Here is an 8,427-nt window from a genome sequence, read left to right on the forward strand (position 1 = left end):
AAGGGTATTTCGAAAGGAAATACCGAGAGGGTTTGGAGATCCATAAAAACCCTAACAACCTCAACAGGGACAGAGGATATCAAGTGAACCCCATTTGGAAAACCGTCCTCCCGGTTTTTTAATTGACCAGCTGATCAATTAAAAATATATGATTGGCTGACCACCCGCCGCCCTGCACCTTCCCCCACCACCACAAGGGAAGGCATATAAGGACTACCCCTAGACATCGGAGCTCAGAATCGGAGCTCATAGCCCTGAAGATGCAGACTGCAATGTTTGCGAAACGTCGGCGCAACGCTGAATCCAAACGCAGCATCCATCCGGAAGCCAAAGATTTCATTAATCATGGCCGCGAAAGCCTCAAAACTTTAATTATCAATTTTAATTATTAAATCAAAAACAACTTTTATAATTCATGTCGGTTTGATGTTGAAAAAATCATCAATAAATTATTAACCCCCAGTCATCGTGACCTCTCGTACCAATAACCCCTTTCGCCCTTATCTACCCGAAGTAGAACAGGAATCGACTGGCGCAGCCTCAGTGAAAAAGGACCTCCCAAACTCAGACAAAGCAGATTCCTGTCATAGAGACTCAATAGAGGAAAAAATGATATTAAAAACTGGTATCTGAGCGACCGAAACTCCGCAAATATTTACTCTAGCCCAGAATCTCGATTTAGCTGTGGAAAATTCAGATAAAAAAGGGGATTCGCTGATACCTTGATCTAATATTTGTCAGCGTTAAATGGGACTGTCACATTCGATAGAAGAAAAATTGTTTAATGCAGGTATTAACGGATAATTGGATAGCCTCATGCAAATTTCCTATATTTTCGGAGATCCATTTTTGCGATTAATAGAATGATAATTTGGCGTGATAATTATTCAGACCTTAGATTGGGACTTATTTCAGTCTCTCTGAGGATAGAAGAGGGGTTATAATTCATGAAGCCATTATGGATACTTCATTCGGATGTTTTTTTTTATGAATAAAACCACTCATTGAATTGCTTTTATGGTAGGTAATAATTTTGGACGATTTTTTAAATTCATTTTTCTTTCAGATTTCATTGTTATTTTTCGATTATAGAAAATTTATTCTATAAAAAATTAAGTTTCAATATCTCCCGAGATATGAAAAAGAAACCTCGAGAAAATATCAGAGAATTTTTTTTCAATATGAACATGAGGAACATCTTTCGAGAAATATCTTCTATTTTTATTTTTTCTGTTTGGTTAGGTCATTCTGAAAGTAGCAGAGGGTTTATAAATTCAGACGTTTTTAATGAATGAAGCCATTCATTGAATTAGTATCATTGTCGGGAGTTTTTTTTGACAAATTGTTGATTCATTTTGCTTTCAAATTATATTCTTGATTTTTGAATCTGGAAAATTCATTCTATGAGATTATTTATTCTTGAGAAGGATAAGAGAAATTTCTCCAGCTTGCTAATTTGGAATAATTTATGAGTTTTGAATTGATGGTGTGAGAGACAGACGAGAGTCTGTATCACATGACTTTATGGATTTTAATTCCTATGACTTACTTTCATGCATAGGAATCATTACCCATCTAAATTATTGGATCCAAACCTTAAAGACTATGCATCTCTTGCAGTGGTCGCAAGCAGTTACCGCAACATTACTAATTTTAGTTAAGAGGGAGAGAGGGAACGTCGTTACAATCGAGACTAATCGAGAAAAAGATGATTTCAACTGAAGGAAAAGTTAACGAATTTAGGATAGAGAGTTTTTAGTGCGCTCACCCGTACAATCCTTGGGAATATTTGTTAAATTACGAGATTTTGAGAGTAGTAGCTGTTCAGATATTTTTCCAGGACGTGAACCCCAAATTTGCCAGTTGTTCTGTAGTATCCAATTTGTGGTCGAATATAACTTTTAATTAGATTCACACGTAAACAGTTCGAAGGTATTAATGCCGATAATGTTCAATACAACGCCACTCCTTGAGTCCTTGCTCACTCCACATACACGAACCACGAAGATGTACGTGATTGTTCGCGAAAGCACTGTATAAAACCGAATCGGATCGCAAACTATTTGCTCGGTCAACCGGTCCAAAAACCTCGCAATATATGAAGGGATGGATTGCGGTGTTGGCTAGTCCTTTTGATTCCGAAGGCTATAATACAGGAGTTCAAAGTTTTCTTAAAAACGCGTTGGTATGTCCCGAAAATGCTAAGACGGCATCTCCTGGGCACACGTGCCTATAGGTGTGGGCCATGGACGTGGTGAGCCCACGTGGAATTTGCAGAATTGCAAAGTACGTCCGGTGAGCGACAGTAAAAACTCCATGAATTTAATAATTTGGTCTCACGAAACGTTATAAAATTGACGGAGGAATTTTGTATATAACATCCCCCCCGTGGAGGGTGTTAAGATCCTTAGCAGTCTCCACGAGATCTAGCGGTTCGCGAGACGTTAGGTTAGTTCTCTCTTTCTCTCTTGACTTACAACTAAACAGTTTGAATATTTTTCCTCCTTTTAATTGATCCCATGAATTATTGTATTAACTTATTGTAATATGTATCTGACTTATGGGTTATTCATGCGACGAGAGTGACGGGTGGCGTACGACGTGTCACCGGTGATTTCTGATCTTCCGTGAGCCCTCTTCGGAGTTGACCTTCAGAGTCGGTTTTGGTATAGTGGATGGTTGCGTAAATCCTCTCCTCTGGGCGTGGGGAAGTGGGGATCTCGGCCATCGAGAGGATCCTTGCGGGAATTGTTTCACGCGGGCTGAGCATGAGGATAGGCTCAGAGCTTGATCTTCGACGCTCGGCTAGCTGGGCCGATAGGCCCTCGGGTTTTATCGGTAGTTTATCCTTCTTCCAGGTACATAGGAGAGTCATCAACAGGCTCCTCCATCGAAACACCGCGAATAAGATACCTGATAAAGCGAATAGACTCAACCCTCCAATGGATCCCATGGTGAGTAGCCGGTGGTGGTATTCTTCTTGATGTCTCGTCCCAATCTCTACTAGTCTGCGCTGCGCCTCATTCAGCCGCAGTTCGTTTGCCCGATGATCTTCAAGGTTCGGTAACGGATCAACGTGGAGATTGGTAAGAAAATGAGCCACGCCGGGGGTCTGAGCTAATTCGGGAGCGAAATTGGCGATTGACAAGTTCACGGGTGGTAAGTGAACTTCGATTTCTGTCGTCTCAATGAGTCCAATATGGGATATGAGGTCTCTCGACGTTCGGAGATCACAATCCCTACCCAGGGTTACAATTCCGGTTCCAGTGATGTTGACTGCGTCTACGTGCTTCTGTCCGCAGAGTATATCCCCTTGTTCGAGTTCGATAGAGGTGAAAAGCCATTGTTTGCTGGTGCCTAAGTTGGTCCATTCTGTGCCTCGTGATTTACTGATCTTTATATTATAAGTGCATAAGACATCTGCCGATGGTTTCAGCAGAAGCATGATCTCGCAAACAGGCTTTACTGTTGAATCTTTGATGGGGAATCGTGGTAGGCAGGCAATCCTGGTGCCCAGCTTCGTGCATCCCTCGAGATCTTCCTGTTGTAAGAGCGCGTACCTACGTCGATCTTCTGAGATGAGCATATACGGTTTCTCGGGTATAATGTGAGCCGATATGGTGCGATTACCCACGAGTTGAGGTCGTCTGCAAGAGCGTAACCGATATAAATGATAGATGTCTCGGCTCATCAGTGGCAGGGTGATTACCGCCAATAGTTTCCCTCTCGCGTGGGCGATCTTGATAGTGCCGATCTTGGATAGGGCTTGATAATCGGTGGCCCCGGATGGGATTGGGAACTCCAACTCCGGATGCTCTGATTTGATGTTTTCGGTGATGCCATGCAGTTGTTGCGGCGTCAGAAAGGCGTGAGACAGTCGCCCATGTTTCGCAGCGTCTACTGCACCGACGATTTCCTCAGTGGCTTCTAGTACTCTCCGTAGAGATGACTCAGCCTCAACACCAGCCTGGGTCAGGTGGGAGATGTATTCCAGCTTCCTTATTTCGTGATCTTCTTTGTTGAACAGAGTTTGTAGATTTTCTGCTGCTAGCTTTAGAGTCAAGAAATTTTGATCAGTTTGATTGAGATAGGTGTTGATGTTCCCTATCTTCGATCTTAATATATGGGTGGAGTTATTCACGATTTCGGTGACTTCCTTCTGGGATTGGTATAGGCGGTCTATCTCTTTGGTAATGTGTTCATAATCATTGTAGTCCATCAGACCAAAGAGGCTTCGATGGAGACTCCCTACGAAAGCGAATGGCGGCACACGCGGGTGCCCTCAGCATCTTCCAATATGAGATTACCGTTCTCGGTAATGTCTACTATTTCAAAATATTCCGTGACCTCTTGGGCGATGCCTGGCCAGTAAAATCGTTCACGTATCCTACGACAGGTTTTAACGACGCCTTTATGCCCTCCGACTAAACTATTATGGGCTTCGCGGATGATCTGCGGTCGCATTTCCTCGCTAGGGTTTTCGATTTTCCCGTGACACAACAATATTCGTACCGGATAAGTTTATTTAAAATAAAGATAAGAGTGAGCACATTGGTCAAACTATTCTGATAACTGGCTATTCAGAATTTGGAGAAATTTTCGGAGAGGTTAGCCTATGAGAATAATTTCATCTATTCAGGAGCTAACTTAACCTTGGTGGGATGCCTCATCAATTGTTCGCCCTCAGCATCTTCCAATATGAGATTACCGTTCTCGGTAATGTCTACTATTTCAAAATTTGTTTTGTAATGTGCGTCTAGTTTATTTTTGTGTGGCTCTATCAGATAGTCGACGCTTTGACCCACCTTGAAATCGACCGGATTCGCGCTACGATCATATAACCTCTTAGAACATTGCTTCGCATTGATGAGATTTTCGGCGGCGGCCATCTGTACTTTATCTAATTTTGACACGAGATCAATTATGTAATCACTATATGTGTCGATTGTCCTTTCTCTCTGGGAATTCTAATGGTGATCGAGCTTTTCGACCAAAAACCAGTTCGAAGGGAGAGAAATTGGTTGCAGAGTGTACCGACGTATTGTAGGAGAACATGGCGAATGGGAGAACCAAGTCCCAGTCTTTCATGTCTTCCAATACTGTTCGTAGATATTCGACGAGGGTGTGATGACTGCGCTCCAGGCTTCCGTTCGTCTGAGGCCTGTAACCCGACGTTGTTACGTGTTTTACGTTGAATATTTCGGATATCTGTGCAAACAATTTACTAGTGAAGCTAGTTCCTCGGTCAGACAGTAAGGTTTTCGGTGAACCGTGCACTGCATAAAGACTGCACGCTAGAGCTTTCGATATAGTTTCGGTACGCAAATCGGGGATAGCGGTGGCCAGACAATATTTAGTGAGATTGTCTTGGATAGTGAGTATATGCTGATTGCCGCGGGACATACGCAAGAGGGGTCCGACGGTATCGATGGCGATTCTCTCGAATGCTTCTAACGGCGTGTTAGTAATTACCATCGGTTGGCGAGTCTTCAATCGCGAAAGCTTTTGTTCGCGACACGTTTGGCAATGGCGGATATATTCCGTGACCTCTTGGGCGATGCCTGGCCAGTAAAATCGTTCATGTATCCTACGACAGGTTTTAACGACGCCTTTATGCCCTCCGACTAAACTATTGTGGGCTTCGCGGATGATCTGCGGTCGCATTTCCTCGCTAGGATTTTCGATTTTCCCGTGACACAACAATATTCGTACCGGATAAGTTTCGAATGTTTCCTCGAGTAAAGGTCGTATGTCGAGTCGGTTAGTCTCGTCACCAGAAGTTGATATTTTGAAGGAATTTATGCGATAGTGTGATAAGGTGTCGCGAAGATGAATCAGTCCTAGTAGTACGTCATTGATATAAGGCCTTTGCGTATGGTGATTCTTCACGATGATTGTAAAAGTCTTGTATTTTCCGGCGGGTGTAACTAGCACGTCGCCGATGACGGGTTTATAACGCTTTAGTTCGTGAACGTCTACAAGATGGACCGATTGTAAGAGATTTCCGACGGGGCTGCTAATTTCGCAATCGGTGGCCAGAAAATGCACGAGATGACCGCGTCTGAAAGTGAGACCATCGTCTGTCTCTACCAGACCCGGTTGTAACATGGCGGTAGGTAAGGGGGTCAGGTTATCATCCCCCCTGTGGCTTCGTCGTATTCTTCTTCCAGGGGTTCTCTATCACTCGAGGTGGGCTGGAGATAGATTCCCTTACCAGTGGTGTGCTGTGGAGCTGAGGCCATTGTAGGCGTTGGTGCGGTTATTTCCGCCTCTTCGGAATATGAGGAGATAGGCGGGAGAGAAAATCGTAGCCTTTTCACTGCTTCCTTAGATCTGGGTTTGGTTGTAACTTCAATGAATGGGCTGGATTTGGCCATGGGTATCTCGCCTGGCTTGGGCGATGGGAGGAATGATACTCGCCTGGGCTTCCGAATGATGGAATGGATTGGAGGCCTACTCGTGCTTGACCCTGCTGGAGTTGGCGATTTTCGAGGGGGATATTGTGCCTCTGTTTCAGACGATTCATCGACCGGCCCTGGCGCAACTGGAGGAGGCGTTGACGGTTGGGGTTTTGAGTGTCTGTTTAGACTTGCCTGCAGGTTTTCCATGCTTCGCAGTAGTTTTGCTATCTTTTTGTCTCTTATTTTAGCTCTTGTTCCGATACTCGGATCTCCCTCGAGTTCTCCCTCTGGTCTTTCTACGTCTTCCTGCTCTTCTCCTTCGTCGTCTTCGTCCTCTACGTCTTCTTCCTCTTCTTCTTCCTCTCCTGCGGATATTAATGCAGACGGGTCAAAACCCTTGGACGCATTCTTTTCGTCCAAGGCTCGGAAGGACTTTCGTAAACTCTCTAAGAAGGCGGGTGTTCGTTCGAAAGCTTGGTTAGTATGATTCGCAGGTGACCTAGGCTTTTGAGGTGCCGTTTCGTTTTCGACGAGTTGTAGTGGAGGTTCATCTCTTTCGGGAGCTTCTGATTCAGGATCTCTTCTCGGATCTTTTTCTATCTCGACGATGACATCGCTAGATATTGGTGGGCAGTCAAAGACGTCGTCATCATCCGTATCATCGTCGAACTGTGGAGGCGGAGGCGAGGCCAGTCTTATCTGTGGGGACTCAGGCTCGTCTCTGAGTTCGCTAGAAGTCATCGCTATGCCCTCCAGCTCCTGTTCCGTAAAATCAGCCGGTTCGGTATAAGTTGGCCTTGTGACTCCTGAGACAGTGTTGGCACGGATGCGGGATCTCAGACGGGAGGCTATCGTATCTCGGGCTGAGGGGACGATAGGCTTCTGTATCGCCTTTTTCTGACTGGACGGTTTTGAAGACATCGACCTTCCCATTGGATTAGAAGTGTTGTCTTTTCTCGGTCTGCCCCTTCCTCGTTTTGCCGGTTGGTCTCTCATGGCCGGTGTACTCTCGGATACAGTGTTTGATCTGGGTCTGGGAGGCAGTGGCGCTGTGAAACGCCCGGGCATAGTGCAAAACTTAGTAACTTCTTCGTCGGTCGCCGGCATATCAACGGGGTTATACGCCAGGGCCTTAGCCACTTGTTTGGTTTTGGCCGTGCGATGATGGGCGATGAATTCGAATCCCGTAATTTTGGTCTTCAAATGAGTTCTTCTAGTCGTGTAATCGGTATCATCTTGGAGCCAGACTACAGCAGAGCTTTCAGAGAACACCTCGAAAGGTCTTCCGTACAAATATGGCTTGAAGTGATTCAAGGCAAACACAACCGTGAGACACTCCCGTTCTTCATTGGTATATCTTGTCTCAGCTCCTGTCAAGGACCTTGAACCATAGGCGACGGGACCTTCTACCCTCGTCTCATCCACTTGCGTCAGCACCGCGCCTATTCCGCAGGGTGATGAGTTTATGGTGACCATGAATGGTTTCTCAAAATCGGGGTGTAGTAGAAATGGCTCATTACACATGAACACTTTCAATTCATTAAATGCGTGTTCTTGTCGATCGCCCCATTTCCATTCCGAATTTTTCTTGAGTAATTCTTGCAACGGGTTTGTCCTGGGTGAGTACCATTCCTTGAATCGATGGAAGTAATTACACATCCGTAGGAAACTTCGTAATTCTGATTTATTTGTGGCGGTGTTGAAGGCAGTAATGGCGTGTACCTTACTCGGGTCTGGGCATATCCCGTGCTCATCGACGACGAAACCGAGATAAGTCACTTCTCTCTGGAACATGTGGCACTTATCTATTTGTAAAGTGGCACCATGTTTCTCCAATCTCTCGAATAGGACCTTTAATAAGCGCTGGTGTTTTGCCTTCGTTTTTGAATGGATGATGATATCGTCTAAGTAGACCTCGATGCCTTGACCAATGAGCCCTTTCAGCATGGCGTCCATAGCTCTCTGGAAGATCGCGGGTGCGTTCTTCAGTCCAAACGGCATCGTCAGATACTCGAAGTGTCCTTCA

Source organism: Diachasma alloeum, unplaced genomic scaffold (genome assembly GCF_001412515.2).
Source record: "Diachasma alloeum isolate Michigan unplaced genomic scaffold, Dall2.0 Dall_scaffold_00586, whole genome shotgun sequence".
NCBI lineage: Eukaryota > Metazoa > Arthropoda > Insecta > Hymenoptera > Braconidae > Diachasma > Diachasma alloeum.